General features: G+C 40.9%; 1 protein-coding gene and 1 non-coding gene across 2 annotated transcripts in view; one reads left to right on the top strand and one right to left on the bottom strand.

Annotated features, from left to right (window-relative positions):
• The window catches only part of LOC107523368 (zinc finger protein 709-like), a 486,341-nt gene that overhangs the window by 49,012 nt on the left and 417,371 nt on the right, over positions 1 to 19,958 (top strand). The window lies entirely within an intron of this gene.
• LOC132532598 (U1 spliceosomal RNA) lies at positions 3,024 to 3,184 on the bottom strand. Its single transcript, XR_009544533.1, has one exon. It is a non-coding gene; the product is annotated as a U1 spliceosomal RNA (small nuclear RNA).

Genomic DNA, 19,958 nt, shown 5'->3' with positions numbered 1-19,958 from the left:
TCCATTTCTCGGTGTCCTATCCAACAATGACATCAATAATAATAAAACAAGAGCAAAGAAAGAGAATAAACAGTTAAGTAAATATGAAAAAAAAAAATCTTAAAAAAAATTAGACTTTAAAAATACACTCCCAGAGGGATAAAGTATATTGAAGCTTCCAGTGGAGGAAATCAACAACCTTGATCATGATAAAACCACTAATAATAAAAAATATAAATGAATAAATAAGTGAAGGAATGCCAAAAACAAAAACAACAAAAAAACCCTTTAATCAAGGGAGTGTTGATTTACAAAACTGTTGTGTGTACGGGGGGTAGACAGCATAATGGTTCTGCAGAGATTCTCATTTCTGTGGCTCCAGAGTCCCAGGTTGGTGTCAATACCCCCTCAGCCTCAAGCCACACTGAGTCCTCACTGCTTTCTGACCCCTCCTACCTGCCCCCTTTGAGTCCCTGGATTGGGATGCATTGGATCGACCTTCTCGTGGTGCATCCCGTGAGTACCCATTCATTGGGGAAACTGACGATCCTTCCTAGCTGACTGAATCCACATGGATCCCAGTCACTTTCAAAGCCAGCAACAAGCAGCTCCTGACAGCTTTCAACCTGACGCTGTTGACTGGCTATGGAAGAAGGGCAAATGCTAGAAAAAGAAGTCCCTGGATCAGCTATGAAAGACCACAGTTAAATAAATTTTCACCGCATGTGTTCCCTTAATTGCTCCTTTTTCTTTTTTTCAATTTTCTCCCCCCCCCCTTTTTTGTTGTTCTTGTTGTCATTATTGCCATTGCTCTCATTGTTGGATAGGACAGAGAAAGAAGTATAAGACACCTGCAGAACTGCTTCACCACCTGTAAAGTGACCCCCCTGCAGGTGGGGAGGAGTTTGAGCCATGATCCTTGGGCCAGTCCTAGCACTTCCCGCCACATGTGCTAAACCCACTGTACTACTGACCGATCCCCTTTTGAAAATGTTTTTATTATGAGACATAAGATGGAGGGTGAAGTAGAAAGAGAAATACCTGCAGCCTGCTCCACCACCCCTGAAGTTTCCCTATGCAGGTGGGGGCTGGAGGCTGGAACCTGTGTCCTCTCACTAGGCAACATGTACTTTTTGGTTGCACCCCCACCTAGCACCTCACTATTTCTTTATGGTGGTGTGGGGAAATGAATCTCGGACTTAGGGGCCTCAGGTATTAGCATCTCTTTGCATAACCACTATGATATCTACCACCACCCTCCTGCTCTGTGTTTCTTATGCCCACCTGAGACTGAGATGGTTCTGTATCTGACTTCCTCCTCCTGCTGGCTGATTTCAATTAGCATGGTTCCCTCCAGTCCCATCCAACTTGTAACAAAAGAGTTCATCCTTCCTATTTCTTCATTTTCGTTTATTTTGTTTTAAACCAGAGCAGTATTCAGCTGTGGTTCATGGTAGGATCAGGAATTAAACTTGGTAGCTCTGAGCCTCAGGCATGAAAGACTTTGGCATAACCATCAAGTTATTTCCCTTGCCCTATTATAAAGAACATTATTTATTTATTATTAGTGTGAGAGAGGGAGAACCAGAGCATCACTCCAGAAGGTGCAGCTTCAGGAACTGAAGTCAGGACTTCATGCTGAGAGCCCAGTACTTTTTTCTTCTAATATTTTTATCTCACTGAACATAATCCTGTTATGTTAAATGTGAGAATCATATTAAGTGAGATAAGTCAGAAAGACAAAGACGAGTATGGGATGATCCCTGTGGGGCTCTGTGTAAGCTTGATAGAGCTTAGGGAGAACTTCCCCATCCTTGGATGGAGGTCTGAGAAGATACCCTCTTGTTAAGTCTCTCTCAACCTAGGTGAGCAAAGAGGAAAAACCGTCTCTCAGACTAAGTTCTTCCCTTCTTGACTCTCAAGCACACAGAAACCTCAAACTGCAGGCCACATGGCCACCTACTTTAAGATTCATTCACTCAAAGTTCACACATTCCACCTCACCTTTTGATCACAAAGGAAAAGCACATCCTGTCACACACTCCTAACACCAGACAAATGAGAAGCCCCCAAGACCTTATTTCCTGTAGCCCTTTTGATGTCTTTGAAGCCTTGTTCTTCCTTCTCTATCTCACCCCTATTCTCCTCTCAAATGCCTTTGGATAATTAAATGCCTGCAACAGGAGACTAATTGTATTGATCTTTATGTATCAACTCTTGTCATACCAACCCCTGCCATAGGGGCATGCTGACCTCTAAGAAACCTGTGAATTCTGATGTATGTGAAAACTGTTCTTTGTTTTGCCTTCTATATCAACCCAGCCCTCCCCCCAATAAACTAGTGTGTTCGTACCGGAATCCTCCCCGAGTTTCTTTCTTTTCATGCAGTCTCTTGAACTGCTGATGGAAATTCGGTAGTTTACTTTTCTAGCTGAGAGAACACCCATGCGAGCTCCAATAGATCCCACTCATAAACAGAAGTTGAGAAAGAAGAACAGAAAGAGAAGCTCAAAGCAGACTCTGAGTTTGGAGTATGGCACTAAAGTAAAAATCTCTGGGTGGAGAGTGAGAGTGGATAGAATGATGGAAAGAAAAAATGGCAATCTGGAGCAGTGGATTCAAACTTCTCACACTGAGCTGAAGAAATAACCCTGGTGGCAGAAAAAAGAAGAGGAGGACAAGAAAAACTGTTATCCAGTTATCTGCATCCTCTTAATTTCTCTCTAAAATAGAAAGTAAAATAGAATTTCTAAAAAATATTTATTTATTCCCCTTTTTTGCCCTTGTTGTTTAATAATTGTAGTTATTATTGCTGTTGTCGTTGTTGGATAGGACAGAGAGATATGGAGAGAGGAGGGAAAGACAGAAGGGGAGAAAAAGACAGACACCTGCAGACCTGCTTCACCGCCTGTGAAGCGACTACCCTGATGGTGGGGAGCCAGGCCCCAAACCGGGATCCTTACACTGGTTCTTGTGCTTTGAGTCACATGTGCTTAACCCGCTGTGCTACCACCTGACTCCCAGTAAAATATATATATATATTTTTTGAGAGCGCGAACGCAGTCCCCCCCTACCACAAATTATGCAGTCGAGTTTCCCACATTTGGGGAAATCGCAGGGGTCAGTACATCGGAGTGCAATGAATAAGCCTCGCCCTGCGAAAACTACCTTCGTGATCATGGTATCTCCCCTGCCAGGTAAATATGAGTAAAATATAATTTATAAATACAAAAAGATGCTATGGGGAGGAGGGAACCATGGTGGAAAGTCTGACAGTGACAGGGTCTTATGTCTCTTAAGACGGGAAGGAGTTAACTCCACTTGGGAAGCTGGATAAACAGGCTGAAGCAGAACAGATTTGGGTCTAGGAGATCCACCAGTGAACAAATTAATTTATTTTTACTTTCTATGATTTTATCGGTGGGACTTTATTCCTTTATATTATATTTTTCAGGAAGAAAAAGACAGAAAGATACCCCAACACTGACGCTGCCTGTAGTGTGGTGGGGCTCTATCTCAAATGAAGACTGTGCACTACACAGCTAAGAATTAAAATTGAATGAGATATTTTGTTGTTTGTGGATCATTGTATTTTATTTTTTTATGTTTTATTTTTTTTCCCCATTTCTTGCCTTTGATGTTTATCATCGTCGTTGTTATTATTGTAGTTGTTATTGCTGTTGTTGGTGTTGGGTAGGACAGAGAGAAATCGAGAGAGGAGTGGAAGACAGAAGGGGAGAGAAAGACAGACAATTGCAGACCTGCTTCACCACCTATGAAACAAACCCCCTGAAGGTGGGTAGCTGAGGGCTCTAACTGGGATCCTTAGGCAGGTCCTTGTGCTTTGTGCCTCGTGGGCTTAGCCCACTGCACCACCACCCGGCTCCAGGACCATTTTATATTAATAGTATTTTTATTATTATTAATGAAATGTAGATAAGGGGGATACAGAATACTACTCAACTCTAGTTTATGGTGGTGCTAGGGATTGAATATAAGACCTTAGAGCCTCAAACATAAAAGCCTTCTGCATGCAAAGGATGTTGTCTCCCCAAATCCACTTTCTTATACAATGCAGTGAGTTTTTTACAGCCTGCCAGGACTGGAGTGAGGAGAGAACTGCTTGCTGTAAACACAGCCTTCAGTTTGCAGCAACACAAGAGAGAGATGACAAAGTATATTTGACTTAGAGAGGCTGAGAGAGATATGGAGGCTGAGAAAACAGGAGAGACATTACAGAACCACACAATCACCGTAACATTTCTTCTTTCTGTATAACATACCCATGTGGTGGTAAGGAAACTTGACTTTAGGTCCTCACTCACTGTAAAGTATTTCTATGGATTGAGCTATCTCCTAGTTCACTTAATGCCAGGATTGATAATAGTGGCACACCTGGTTGAACCCCATCTTAAAATGCTCAAAGACCCAGATTGCACCACCCATGCTTAACCCACTGCACCACCACCAGACTCCCATGACTTCACTTCTTGAGAGTCCTCTACATGTTAATTGTTTGCTGTCTTCACTATGGGTATATTTATATCAACATAGTCATTGCGACAGCTCCCTGCTAAGTTCTGGGTGCAGCCTATTCAATCCAATGATAGATAATGAACCGAAGACAGACAATGAAGCTGAGCAACTTCTGTTGTCCAAACCTTTCTGAGACAAAGTGAATATAATGCAGACACCCAATGAAAGGAGAACTCTTGACATACAAAAGGCAGTCTCTGATAATTGACATAATCACATTAATTTCTTGTATTATACTTTTAAGGTAATTTTATGAGGTCCACAAACAGCTTGTCTCTGTGTAGTTTCTTTATTAGTGATTTAATGATATTTCCCAAAAGTATATGATTTCAGGGGTATATTGTGGTCTGGGAGGTGGCGCAGTATTAAAGCTTTGGACTCTCAAGCATGAAGTCCCAAGTTAGATCCGTTGCAATACATGTGCCAGAGGGATGTCTGGTTCTCTCTCTTCCTTTCTCATAAATAAATATAATCTAAAAAAACCCAAAATTTTGGGGGTATAATTTCACATGCACACATATCTTTACATATCACCACACTCTGCACCAGTTTTCTTGTCCTCCACCTGATAACCCCCACAGTTCTCACAGGAGAAGGACAATCAAAAAAAAAAAAAAAATGGCAGCCAGGTTCAGTGGACAGGTACTACCAGTGGCAATTACTCTGGTGGCAATTAGAAAAAAAATAGAAAGAAAGAGGGTGGGAGAGATAGCATAATGGTTATGCTAATAAACTTTCATACCTCAGGCTTCAAAGTTCCAGGTTCAGTCCCTCACACCACCACAAGCCAGAGCCGAGCAATTCTCTGGGGAAAAAAAAAAAAGTATGTGTTAAACCAATGCAATTTAATAAAAATATCTAAAAAAAATTACAGTGCCTGCACTCATTGTTCTTACACTTAAATATTAACTCTCTTTATGCTTCCTCATTTGTAGAATTTGTACTTATTTGTATTACCTGGAGCACTAGGTGAAGTAAGTACAGGGAAGACAGCACCAGCTGGTTCCTGTTGGATATAGAATAGAGGTGACCAAATCAAATGCACTTAACAAAAAAAATGCAAGCAAGCTGCCACTTGAAGTTTGTGAGAACAATGGTGTTTGTGTGTGGCAAGAACAATGGTGGTGGGTGTGTTGTGCCTCATACAAACCCTGTGAAGATGAGAGTAGCCCTGAAATAATAAAATTTTGTAGGAGAATATATTTTTCAAACTATTTCTTAAATTCTTTTATTTATTTATTATTGGATAGACAAAAAAACTGAGAGGGGATGGAGAGGTAGATAGGCAGAGACACTGAGAGACACCTGCAGCCCTGATTCACCATTCAAGAAGCTTTTCCCCTACAGGTGGGGACCAGGGGCTTGAACCTGGGTCCTTGTGCACTGTAATGTGAGCATTTAACCAGGCGTGCCACCACCTTGTCCCAGGAGACCATATTTTATGCCACATACTATATCTGTGTAGTGGTTGCCTGGTTATAGAAGTTGCAAGTTCTACTGGGGACTATGGCCAAGGAAGTGACTTCACTTCCCAAGAGTCCCCTCCTACATGCTATTTGCTATCTTCACTATGGGCATATTTATATCAACATAGTCATCGTGACAGGTCCCTGCTAAGTTCTGGGTGCAGCCTATTCAATCCAATGATAGATAATGAACCTAAGACAGACAATGACGCTGAGCAACTTCTGTTGTCCAAATCTTTCTGAGACAAAAGTGAATATAATACGGACACCCAATGAAAGGAGAACCTTTGACTTGCAGCCATTAACAAAAGGCAATCTCTGATAATTGACATAATCACATTACTCTTATATTATGCCTTTTAGATAATTTTTTATATTTATTTTCCCATTTGTTGTCCTTGCTTATGATTGTTGTTGTTGTTATTAGTATTGTTATTGTTGTTGAGTAAGACAGAGAGAAATGGAGAGAGGAGGGGAAGACCGAGAGGGGGAGAGAAAGACAGACACCTGCAGACCTGCTTCACTGACCATGAAGTGACTCCCCTGTAGGTGGGGAGCCAGGGCTGGAACCAGGATCCTTATGCCCCTCCTAGCACTCTGCACCACGTGAGCTTTACCCGCTGCACTACCGCCCAACTCCCACCTTTTAGATAATTTTATGAGGCCTACAAATAGCTTGTCTCTGTGTAGTTACATTTAACTTTCTTTATGAGTGATTTAATGGTTCACAAAAGTATAACATTTGGGGAGTATAATTCCACATGCACACATATGTTTACAAATCACCACACTCTGCACCAGTTTTGTTGTCTTCCACCTGAAAACCCCCACAGTTCTCACAGGAGGAGGACAACCAAAAAAAAAAAGCTGCCAGGTGCAGTGAATATGTACTATTGGAGATAGAATAATCGTTATGCAAATCATCTTCCAGAGCTGGGCACTTCTCTGAAAAAAAAAAGTATATGTTTTAAACTTGTAATTTAATAAAAATATCTTTAAAAAAATGCAGTGCCAGGGGTTGGGTGGTGGCGCAGTGGGTTAAGCGCATGTGGCGCAAAGCGCAGGGACCGGTGTAAGGATCCCGGTTTGAGCCCCTGGCTCCCCACCTGCAGGGGAGTCACTTCACAGGCGGTGAAGCAGGTCTGCAGGTGTCTATCTTTCTCTCCCCTTCTCTGTCTTCCCCTCCTCTCTCCATTTCTCTCTGTCCTATCCAACAACGAATTGCGTCAACAAGGGCAATAATAATAACCACAACGAAGCTACAAGGGCAACAAAAGGAAAAAAAAATGGCCTCCAGGAGCGGTGGATTCATGGTGCAGGCACCGAGCCCAGCAATAACCCTGGAGGGGGAAAAAAAAATGCAGTGCCTGCAGTCATTGTTCTTACACGTAAATGCTAACTCTCCTTATACTTTCACATCTGTAGAATTTGTATTATAGACCTGCCCCCACTCATAAGATCATTATTCTTCCAAATATCATGAAATTCATAACATTTGTGGTGCATTTTTAGGTCACACACAAGCTATCTGTTCCTTAGTGATCAAAATTAGTTCCTATCACTCTACCATATAGCTACTAATGTCAATTTCCAGATCAAAGAAGTGATCTAATTACTACATTATTTTCATTGGATCTGGGTGGGAATCTTTAGCTCAGCAGACATAAAAAAATGAGCAATTTCTCTTAGAGTTGGAGTCAAAGATGTGGATGAAATATTTCTGTGAAGTCTTTACAATGACTTTACCTAACTTTTAAATAAGAGATCAGACCAAAAAAAAAAAAAAAAAACCCTTAAGTGAAGCCATAGATATGATCAACTTAAAAGATGTATATAGAATCTTTTATTCAGAAAGATATATATGTGGTACTGTGTGCTGGCATTGGTATACCTGTTGAGTGCACATGTCACAATGTGTAAGGACCTTGGTTCAATCAACTGTCCCCGCCTGCAAGGGGAAAGCTTTACTAAAAGTGGTGAAGCAGTGCTGCAGGTGTGTCTCTGTCTCTCCCTCTCCATTTGACTGTCTATATCCAATCATTAAATAAAGATAATAAAAATTAAAAAAGAAATATATATTCTTTTCAAATGTGCATGGAAAATTTCTCTCTGCAGTACTGTTTCAGTTATTATGTAATTTTCCCTGTGCAGTTGAGAACCAGGGACTTGAAACCAGGTCTTTGTGTGCTGCAATATGTGCACTGAAGCAGGTGTGTCAACTCCCAGCACTATCCATATCTCGGAAGACTGCACTATCTCGAAGACTGATTGTGTGCTGGGACACAATTCAAAGTCAGGGGTAGATAGCACAAATTCAAGGGCAGGGTTAGATAGCACAACAACAAAAAAACAAACAGAAAACAAACAGATGCTCAAGCCTGAGGCTCTGTCAAGTCCCAAATTCCATCCCCCTCACCACCATAAGCCAGAGCTGAGCTGTGCACTGGTAAAAAACAAAAATTAAAAAGGAAAGATTGAAGAATAGTGAACAACACTAGGGAGCCTACATCTTGAGTTTATGCTCACCACTTTTGGGATCCTTCCAACCCACAACTTCTGCTGCTTCAATGGGGAATGTGACTTGCACTCATCACCTCACCCAGATCCATGTGGAGCAGAGCAGACTCTTTTGAGTTCCCCTTTCAGCCTAAGCCTGGGATCCCCTCTAGTAAACTGCCTGTGAGCCTTCCTACTTAACCCAAGACTCACAGTAACACTAACCAGAGCACTAGGTGAAGTAAGTACAGTGAAGACAGCACCAGATGGTTCCTGATGGATGTAGAATAGAGGTGACCAAATCAAATACATTTATAAAAAAAAAAAAAAAAAAAGTAACCAAGCTGCCACTTGAAGTTTGTGAGAACAATGGTGTTTGTGTGTGGCAAGAACAATGGTGGTGGGTGTTTTGTCTCATACTAACCCCGTGAAGGTGAGAGTAGCCCTGAAATAATATAATTTTGTAAAACACTGTCAAGTTATTGGCAAATTAATATACATTGGTTTATCTAACTCTGAGCTTCATGTGAATGATAGCATACATATTAAAATCAGTCAATCAAAATAGATAATCTGGAATGACCTCACTGGGAAAAACATATAATAAGGTTATAGATGATTTTTCTAAAAATTTCATGTCTAATCCTAAAGGGAAGTCTAGGCTGAGTGACATGTAAAGATGATTTCCTGGGTGGGGGTAAATAGCATCATTGTTATGCAAAGAGACTCCTGTGCCTGAGGCTCTATCCCAGGTTCAGTCCCCCACACCACCATAAGCAAGAACTGAACTGTACTTTGGTAATAATAATAATAATAAATAGGGGGTAACTAGAACAATGGCTTTGGAGCCTGAGTCCCAGGTTCAATTCTCACACCACCACAAACCAGAGCTGAGCAGTAATAAAATACGTAAATGAAACAAGCATTACTTTTCAAGTCCTAGTGACCACAGAAACCACTGAGTATTAAGAATTGACAACAACAACAACAACAATATTAATAACTACAACAATAAAACAAGGGCAACAAAAGGGAATAAATAAAAATTCCTTCTGTCTAAAAAAAGAATTGAATCTTACCTATATATTCAAATTCACTAAATTAAAAAATGGTAGTCTTGCAGTTGTACCTATCAATTTAGAAATTGTGATTTCTAATGTAGTTTTATCATGAGGCCCATGAATTGACATCTTAACAAAATTTTGGTTAGTGCTTTAGACAAGCCCATTTATAGAGTGCTGACAACCTCAGGTGTTGTTTTTGAGGGGCTGGCTTCACCGGCAGGTAACAGACAACCCAGGACTCATGGCTGAGCTGTACGCAGTATCTCTCTATTCATGCAGGATGCAGTGCAATCTATACCAAGCTAAGCTAAACTAACTACAAACAATCTTGTCCTTATAAATATACTAGCCCAGTAGGGTGGGAACAGGATGCGATGAAGAGAGGGTGGAGAGAAAAGTGACTGGTGAAAATCAGGGTGTGACAAGGAGAGGGGGAGGAGCAGGCAAGAATTCTACCACTGAACCACCAATGTCCTGGAGGGAGGGTGGTGCTTGTTAACAGAGGTTATGTAAATAGAATACAGTGTTATGTAAATAGAATGCAGGGGGGATAAAACCAAATGAAACAGAAGGGGTTTTAAAAAGCATACCAACACTCAGGGACACTGCTGAAAAAGAGAACAAATCTCCAATGATGTCTTGCCACTTTCATTCTAATGACACAAAGTCTCCGACTCCCCCAGCAAAGAGAATCTACAGAACCACTACTTCCACCTGTGAATGAGGATGGTGCAGGTGCCACCATGAGAGCTGCCTGACACAGTACCAGCTTCACAGGACACTCAGCATGGCTGGACTCTCCAGGTCAAACTGAAACCATGCTGCCTTTTGCCATGTATAGGGCTTGGATTAAGCTCTGTGTGGCCTTAATAATCTTTACTTGTGGCCAGGCTCAGAGCCTGAGCAATAACAAAAGTAATGACAAAACCTGCACTGTACTCTGTAAGGTTGATTGATCATAATGGAACAAGCAACATCAGTAATGCAGAATTTTTCAGGAGACTCCAAGAGGAACAAATGTTTCCTCCTTTATCTACACCATGTCCTTTACTATTCCCCCTAAAATACAGAGAAAGATCGGTGCTTCCCACAGTGGAGAGGCCACCTTACATAGCATAATGAATAAATGGCAAGTTATGGTACCCGCCTAGACACAATGGGCCCTTTAATCTACCACCAGCCACTATGATTCCACTTCCTTATGCTGGAATAGTACATGAGAACCAAGGTCACATAGTGAGTATACAAGGAAGATGGATTTCAGCTGGAGAGCTTAAGGTTTTTTTAAAAAACATTTATTTATATATTTACTTATTTGGCCCTTGTTGTTTTTATTGTAGTTATTATTGCTGTTGTTATTGATGTCGTCGTTGTTGAATAGGACAGAGAAATGGGAGAGAGGAGGGGAAGACAGAGAGGGGGAGAGAACGACAGACACCTACAGACCTGCTTCACTGCCTGTGAATTGACTCCCTTACAGGTAGGGAGCTGGGGTCTGGAACCTAGATCCTTATGCCAGTACTTGAGCTTTGCACCGTACGCTTAACCCGCTGCACTACCGCCTGACTCCCACGTTCCATATATATATATATATATTTTAAATATTTATTTTATTTATTTATTCCCTTTTGTTGCCCTTGTTGTTTTATTGTTGTAGTTATTATTGTTGTTGTTGTTGTTGGATAGGACAGAGAGAAATGGAGAGAGGAGGGGAAGACAGAGAGGAGGAGAGAAAGATAGACACCTGCAGACCTGCTTCACCGCCTGTGAAGCGACTCCCCCTGCAGGTAAGGAGCCGGGGTTCGAACCGGGATCCTTATGCCGGTCCTTGTGCTTTGCGCCACCTGCGCTGCGCTTAACCCGCTGCACTACAGCCCGACTCCCATGTTCCATATTTTTAAAGCTTTCATGAGAGGGAATGGGATACATAGTTCTGGTGGTGAGAATTGTGTGAATTTGCCCCCCTCTTATCCTATGGTTTAGTCAACGCTTCCTTTTTATAACTAAAAAAATAGTTACATATAATCATTGTGAGATAACAACGATAAAATAATAAGAATAAATTAATTAAATAGCAATAATAGCTAGATGATCTCATGAGGAAAAAGCTTATGAAAAACACATAAGTTCTATTGAGGAGTAAAATGAGATCCTTAAATAAACTAGTGTGAAGGAACTTAATCTACCACAGTTGTCTTAAATCAGTGGTGACTATACTGTTTTTATGTTCAATCAAAAAGATTATATTTGGCATACTGCACCAAAGTAAAAGACTCTGGGGTGGGCGGGGAGAATACAGGTCCAAAAAGGATGATAGGGGACCTACTGGGGGTTGTATTGTTATATGGAAAACTGGGAAATGTTTTTGTTTTTTTTTTTGCCTCTAGGGTTATTGCCGGGGCTTGGGGCCTGCACCACGAATCCACAGCTCCTGGAGACCATTTTATCCCCTTTTGTTGCCCTTATTGTTTTATCATTGTTGTGGTTATTAATATTATTGTTGTTGTTGGATAGGATCTTTACTTTTGATATATTTTTAAATGCATCTACTTATTTTAATTTTTATTATATTTATTTATTTGGATAGAGACAGCCAGAAATCGAGAGGAAAGGGGGAGATAGAGAGGGAGTGAGACAAAGAGACAATTGCAACCCTGCTTCACCACAGTACCCCTGCAGGTGGGGACTGGGGCTCAAACCCAGGTCCTTACACATTGCAACTTGTGTGTTCAATAAGCAGCCCTCTGGCTTCTATTTATTTCTTTTTCACCACTATCATTACCAAAGATTGGTGTCCCCATTGCCACACCCACAGAAAACAACTACAGCTCTCCCATTCTTAAATATAGGTTGACTATTTTTCACAGTTGTATACTCAGTTCTCTCTATTCCACATATGAGTGAAACCATTCTGGAGTTGTTCTTCACCTTACTGCTTCACTAAGTATAATTTCCAATTATATCCACTTTAACCCAGTGGACACATGTTTTCTTGTTGAATAAAACTTGAGTATGTGTCCCATAACATTTTTAACCAGTCATTTGTCAAAAGGCATTTTGTTTGTTTCTAGGTTTTGGATATTGTGAATATGAACACTATGATCATACGGTTATATATAACCCTTTGAATCAGTGCTATTCTATCTTTTGGGTCTGTGCATAGAGGTGAAATTGCTGGATACTATGACATGTCCATCTTTATTTTTTAAGGATTCACCATAATGGCTGGCGGTACATATATGTTAAGTTTTTTTTTAAACCATAGCACTGTTCAGCTCTGGTTTATAGTGGTGGGGGGATTGAAGCTGGGCCTTGGGAGCCTCAAGCATGATAGTCTCTTTGCATAACCATTATGCTATCTACACTCTGCCCTATCTTTTAAGCATTTTAAATATGATTTCAACTTCTGAATATGCTTCTCAATACTGTGGCAGACTCCTGGAGAGAAATGTGTGACAAGAATGACAATAGGTGTGGTCCGGGAGGTGGCGCAGTGGTAAAGCTCTGGAGTCTCAAGCATGAGGTCCCGAGTTCGATCCCCAGCACACATGTGCCACAGTAATGTCTGGTTTTTTCTCTCTCCTCCTATCTTTCTCATAAATAAAATATTAAAAAAAAAAAAGAATGACAATAGAGAGACTAGCTCCATAGGTTTTAGCACCAAGTGTTACAAATATGAGACACTAAGTGGTGCAAGTAGAGTCAGGAATGTAGACAAAGGAAAGTTTAATATTAGCCAAGGGAGAGCTTGAGAAGCCCAGATAAAATAGCCAGGAGAGCTTAGGAGGCCCATCCAGGATTGAAGAAGATCCGAACTGGGGAAGGGGAGCTGAGAAGCCCAAGGTGACAGGGCCTTATACAGTGTACTGGCATGGCCAGAAGGTGGTGCACCTGGTTAACGACACACACTACACTGCACAAGGACCCAGGTTCAAGCCCCTTGTCCCCACATGCAGGGAGAAAGGTTCCCTAGTGGTGAAGCAGTGCTGCAGGTGTCTTTCTGCCTCTCTCCCTCTCTAGGTTCCCATCCCCTCACATTCTCTGTCTCTATCCAATAATAAATTCAAATAATATATTTATTTATAGTGTGTGTTGGCTATTTCTGGCTGGGGCACAGGATTAATGACCCTTTTAGAAATTCTTTGATTCAATGTGTTTGGTGCAGACAGGGAGTAAATCTACTTGTGAGGCTGAGTGGTCTGCTTATTCTCAGAAAGTCCCCTTCAGGCTGTTTCAGCAAGATAAGTTATTTCTGTGGAAGTAGGTGGTCAAGCCTCAGAATATTTCTTTCAAGGATGACAGAACTTTTGTGATGGGTACAGTGCACAGATCCTAGATGGTCTCCCCACTGCACTTTTTTTTTTGTTAATTTTTTCCTTTATTGGGGGATTAACGTTGGTGTCACTCAATAAGTAGGAAACACATGATTCTGCCACCACAGGAGCACTTACAAAAGAGTACTGAGACTTACTGACAACAATTAGTTGACCAGTCAATTTTCTGGTAAGACACTTCACTTAGATACACAGGAGAAAATTTCCACTTTTAGATCCTGAACTCCTTTTGTAAATATAACTGTGATACAAGTTAGAGGAGGACAGTGCAATCGCTAGAAGAAGGAGGAGGACAGTGGAAACAAATGTACCCAGAAATTATTCCAACCACTAGTAATAGTGGTGAAAATATATCTCAAAAGAGAAAATGGCTAAAGTCAAGATGATACCTGCCTTATGAGGGCCATGAGGTGGTGCAGTGGATGAATTGTTGGGACTCTCAAGCATGAGATCCTGAGTTCAGTCCCTGGCAGAACATGTACCAGAGTGATAGCTGATTCTTTCTCTTTCTCCTCCTATCCCTCTCATTAATAAATAAATAAATTTTAATTTAAAAAGATGATACATGGTTTTCTTTTCCACACCAAGAAGTCACTATTTAATTACCTTACCACTATAATACATTTGAATCTTTCTTAATATATATTTATTTATTCCTATTTGTTGCCTTTGTTGTTTTATTGTTGTAGTTATTATTGTGGTTGGATATGACAGAGAGAAGTGGAGAGAGGAGCTCTAATCAGCAATCGTCAAAGCTCTAATCAGCAATATATGTACATACACAACTCAGTAGAGTAACATAAACAACCAGAGTAAATGTGCAGAAAGAAATTTATAGTCTGGGGCCAGGTGGTGGCGCACCTGGTTAAGTGCACACTGTACAGTGCTGAAGGACGTGGGTTCAAGCCCCTGGTCCCCACCTGCAGGGGTAAAGCTTCAGGAATGGTGAAGTAGAGCTGCAGGTATCTCTCTGTGTCTTTCCCTCTCTGTCTCCCCCCCAATTTCTCTGTCTCTACCCAATAATAAATAAAAGTTAAAAAAAAAAAGAAAGAAATTTATAGTCTCTCCATAAACTAGAGCAAAATACATACCTGAAATCAGAAGTACACTAGAGTCTGCAGTGAGTACCCCCCAATACTTCATCTCCACTATTCCAACCTTTGGGTCCATGATTGTTCAACAATTTGTTTGGCTTTGTATGTTAACTCTCTTTTCAGCCACCAGGTTCCAGATGCCATCACGATGCCGACCAGGCTTACCTGGACAGAAGACCCCACCAATGTATCCTGGAGCTCCGCTTCCCCACAGACCTACCCTACTAGGGAAAGAGAGAGGCAGACTGGGAGTATGGATTGACCAGTCAATGCTCATGTTCAACGGGGAAGCAATTATAGAAGCCAGACCTTCCACCTTCTGCAACCCACAAGGACCTTAGGCTCATACTCCCAGAGGGCTAGAGAATAGGAAAGCTATCAGGGGAGGGGATGGGATATGAGATTGGGTGGCAGGAATTGTGTGGAGTTCTACCCCTACCCCTCCTATCCTATGGTTTTGTTAATGTCTCCTTTCTTAAAAAAAAAAAAAAAAGAATAGGGAAACTTCCAATGGAGGAAATGGGACACAGAAATCTGGTGGTGACAACTGTATGGAACGGACCCCTGTTATCTTACAATCTAGTAATCATTATTATCACTAATAAAAATTTTTAAAAAAGAAAAAGAAATTTATAGTCTCTTTAACCAAGATGTTTAGGCACCAGGCAATTAAAAATTGCTCACAATACCTGGCTGTCAAATACCTGTATATTATACAATAAACTTTCATTTTTTTAAAAAAAAGAGTAATTCTGGCTTATCACCCTTTATTAGATTTACTGAGTATTATAATATCTTAGACAAAGATTATAAAAAGCACACATGGAAACTAAGCAGAATTTCGTTAGGTCTCTCAATTCCAGGATAGACATCTTTCTCAATAGGAATACTGGATTAATGTCATTACTTTTATCTGCAAAAATTAAAACATTTTCAACAGTTCTAAGTCACTAATCAACATAAGAATTGCTCATTCCACATAGAATGCTGTGTAGAGAGAAAAAGAAGGCTAAGGGGTCAAGTGGTGGCACACTTGGTTAAGTGTTCACTTTATAGTGTGCAAAGACCCAGTTCAAGCCCCCTGTCCCCACCTACAGGAGGAAAGCTTCATGAATTGTGAAGCAGGGCTACTGCATTCTCTTTCTCCCTTTCTATCTCCCCTGCCCCATCCATTTCTCTCGGTCTCAATCCTATATTAAATAAATAAATATTTTTAAAATCTACCTTAAAAAGAGAGAAAATAAAGTCTCAATATAAGGAAGTATGCATTCTAAGGAACCTCATTTGTGCATGATTCCACTATTTCTAATGGAAGAATTTTATTTATTTATTAATTTTCTCTAGATAGAAAATTAGACAGAAAAAATAAAAACACAAGTATAACACCCATGAAGTTTTCCTTTTCATGTCTATCTGCGTAGTTAGCGATTGAAACTAAATATCTGGGTATGACAAAATTGCACTTTACAACATGAGTTATGTCTTGGTAATCAAAAATTATTTCACAGGGTCTTTCTGGGGGCATACTAAGTAGAGACCTAAAATTATCACCTGAGTGATCCCAGATGGGTTCAAGACCCATCTTTCCAACAGCTGTAGAGGAAAGTCTCACAACTGCATGTGTTTCACCCCAGCCCCCATTCTTGTATCTATTTATATTGGTATCTATATATAAACATAACTGCCCCAATTCTCGTATCTATTTATATCTATCTATCTATATCTATCTATCTATATATATATATATCTTTAAGAATGGTGCCACTGAGTCCCAGTGATAATACTAATTGGAAAATAAAAGTTTTAAGAGTAAATGGCTGGAAAGATAGCATAGTGGTTATGCAAAATACTTCCATACTTGAGGCTTTTAATCCCCAGCATCAAGATAAGCCAGAGTTGAGCAGTACTCTGGTTGGTCTCTCTCCCTCTCACTCCTTCATTAAAATTAATATAAACAATTTAAAAAGAGTCCTGTTTCCCCTGAGCTCTGCCCTACTAGGGAAAGATTGAGACAGGCTGGGAGTATGGTTGACCTGTCAATGCCCATATTCAGTGGGGAAACAATTACAGGAGCCAGACCTTCCACCTTCTGGTCTCCATAACTGAACCTGGGTCCATACTTCCAGAGGTATAAAGGAAGGCTATCAGGGGAGGGGATGGAATATGGTATTCTGGTGGTGGGAACTGTATGGAATTTAACCCTCTTATCCTATGGTCTTGTCAGTGTTTCCATTTTATAAATAAAAATTAAATATTAAAAAAAAGTAAGTGAAAAGAAAAATACAAAGGTGGAGGAGATAACATAAAGTTTCTGCCTAAGGCTCTCAGGTTCTATTCTCTGACCCACCATAAGCCAGGAATGACCAGTGCCCTGGCAGAAAGAGAAAGAGACAGAGATACAGAGATATGATGGGCAAAAAAGAAACTCTGAATTAAACAAGTACAAATTAAAATACTACTTGTTCAAGAGGAAAAAGAAACAGACTCTTATGTGGGGCAAGTCACTTACCCAAGAAACTGCCACTTCTTCCTCTTTTGCTGAATGTCTTTCAGGCCAGAAAATGGAAGATAATTCCCAGCAATAACTTGAGACTCTGTTTTAAATCTAGCAGCACAGCCTCTTCACTGGACAGTATGGCCCCTCGATGGAAGATATTGCAATGAATAGAAGGTACAATAGAAGGTACCCTAGCTGTGCAATAGAAACAGAAGAGGTTATGAAAACATTCAGTGAGTTATCCTGCCTATTAGGACCATTACAGAGCCCACAAATTCTACTGACATCTCTTTCCAACCCTTTCATTTTTCTTCAACAAAAGTATCCACAAAAATCTAGTCAAACAGGATTCAGGCGGTAGTGCATGTTAAGTGCACATGACACAAAGCTCAGAGACCAGCCTAAGGATCCCAGTTTGAGCCCCCATCTCCCCACCTGCAAGGGAGTCGATTCACAGGTGGTGAAGCAGGTCTGTAGGTGTCCAGCTTTCTCTCCTCCCTCTGTTCTCCTCTCTCCATTTCACTCTGTCCTATCTTAACAACAATGACATCAATAACAACAATAATAGAATCTACAACAACAATAATTAAAAAAAAAACAACCAAGGGCAACAAAAGAGAAAACAAGTAAAATACATGAAAAAGGTTAAAAATAATCTAGTAAAACATCTATTAGACTTCTTACTTAATTCAAGTCTCACCTAAATACTGCTCAGATCTGTATTAAAACAGTGACATGGGGTTTGGGGGTAGATGGAGCCAAGATGGCAGCTTGAAGACACACCTGGCATGAGCTCTGCAAGGAGGCTGCTTTAAACATGGGAGTTTCAGGTGAGGGTAGTATTTCCAGGCCAGTGGCAGAGGAAGAATGTAGGAGAGCTCTAAGGCACCAAGGAAGAGCCCTATAACCCTGCCCTCCACCCCCAACTTACACTTCTAATAGAAATATTTTAACCCAGGGTACCTGCCCCCCAGCTAACACTTCCTATAGAAATATTTCTAAAGCTGTGCAGACCTCCCACATTTAGTACAAGTATTAAACGAGAGTAAAATGTCTGAGAAATAATTCTTTGTGTGTGTTTTCAAAGCAGCTTGTAAAAATTCATCGAAAGTTGCACAGAAGGGTGGTGGTAGATGGCATAACAATTATGCAAAGAGATTCTCATGCCTGAGGCTCTGAAGTCCCAGGTTCAATCCCTACACCACCATAAACTAGAGCTGAGCAGTACTCTCTGGTAATAAAAAAGAAAAAAGAAGGAAGTTGCACAGAAAAGGGCCATGTTCACATGAACAGTAAGTCTAGGAATATGCCCATAGCTGATGGGGTCTGGGGGATTCTGAAAAAATTAATCAGAAAAAAAAAAAAACGTCCAGACACAGTTCAAAGTGTCCAAAGCTATGAAATGACTAAAGAGCATGTTGAGAGGACAGAGCACTCACTTGACTTTTCTAAGAATGCGATAGTCTGTGGGTCATGGCAACGACCACAGCTCTGTGATGTGAAGCTGCCAGCAGTGTGCTCGCACCTCTGTGCGTCTGACACAACAGTCACTAACTGCAGTGGCTGCCGAGTTCTCAGAACCTCATCAGCTCAAATGCTTCTGCCTGAAGTGTCAACCAAATGCCAGACTTTGACAATTATGCCAGGTATTTTTTTCAATGTTTAACGCTATAAAATTGGCCCCATGGTTTCAAATTAATGACATGTTGAGATGGTAAGTATTTGGATGCAGAGGGCTGAATCGACAGTTAAAATTCATTGGTTTCTTGCACAAAAGGAAAAGACTCTGGGGTGGAGGGCAGGGCTGCGGTCCTGGAATATGCTGGCAGAGGAGGACTTAGTGGGGGTTGAACTGTATTTTCCTGTCGACTGTAAACAATTAAAATCCCAATTAAGAAATTTAAAAAATAGTTAATATTCACTCAAGCAATTTTTTTTAACTTCCTTCTTGTGAGCACTAGCAAACTTTAGACTCATGTGGGGACTGACAGCTATATTATCCTTTACTGGTGAGGCCAGGCAGTGGCGCAGCAAGCTGACATGGCAGAGTGCTGGGGTCTTGGTCTCAGTCCTTCCTTCTCCCATCCCCGTCTGCAGAAGAAGCTTTACAGGCCAAAATAAGGCTGCAGTGTCTCTCTCCTGCTCTCCCCCCACTCGGTAGCTCTTCCTTCAATTCTGATTTTTTAAAAATATTTTATTAAGGAGAAAGACAAGAGGAGAGAGAAAGAACCAGACATCACTCTGGCACATGTGCTGCCGGATCGAACTCAGGACCTCATGCTTGAGAGTCCAAAGCCCCAACACTGCGCCAACTCCCGGACACTCCCTTTGCGTTTCTATCTCTATCCACAAATAAAACGTTTGGGGAAGTCGCATCTGTCACTAATCATTTTATTTCTACCAGCACAATTCCGGAGTCATGATTAATGAGCCTGATGCCGAGGCCTGGCCCGGACCGGGGCGCACGCCAGCACGTGAGGCGGCCGCAGAGT

The sequence above is a fragment of the Erinaceus europaeus genome, chromosome 13, assembly GCF_950295315.1.
Source record: "Erinaceus europaeus chromosome 13, mEriEur2.1, whole genome shotgun sequence".
Taxonomy (NCBI): Eukaryota; Metazoa; Chordata; class Mammalia; order Eulipotyphla; family Erinaceidae; genus Erinaceus; species Erinaceus europaeus.
The sequence above is the reverse complement of the archived record's forward strand: the minus strand, read 5'-3'. Positions and strand labels throughout refer to the sequence as shown.